Source organism: Egretta garzetta, unplaced genomic scaffold, assembly GCF_000687185.1.
Source record: "Egretta garzetta isolate BGI_Z169 unplaced genomic scaffold, ASM68718v1 scaffold175, whole genome shotgun sequence".
NCBI lineage: Eukaryota > Metazoa > Chordata > Aves > Pelecaniformes > Ardeidae > Egretta > Egretta garzetta.
In genome coordinates this window covers 1,732,748-1,733,118 of record NW_009259860.1, presented here as the reverse complement: position 1 = coordinate 1,733,118, position 371 = coordinate 1,732,748, and positions in this window count along the sequence as shown.

Sequence of the window (371 nt, the reverse complement as noted above, 5' to 3'; positions counted from 1 at the left end):
CGAGTGCTGCACCTGGGGAGGTCGAACCCCATGCACCAGTACAGGCTGGGGATGACCTGCTGGAAAGCAGCTCTGCCGAGAGGGACCTGGGAATCCCAGTGGATGACAAGACCATGAGCCAGCAGTGTGCCCTTGTTGCTGAGAAGGCCAATGCTATCCTGGGGTGCATTAAGAGGAGCGTGGCCAGCAGGTCGAGGGAGGTTATCCTCCCTCTCTGCTCTGCCCTGGTGAGACCCCACCTGGAGTACTGTGTCCAGTTGTGGGCTCCCCAGTTCAAGAAAAATGAGGAACTCCTAGAAAGAGTCCAGAGGAGAGCTACTAGGATGATAAAGGGACTGGAGCATCTCCCCTATGAGGAAAGGCTGAGAGAG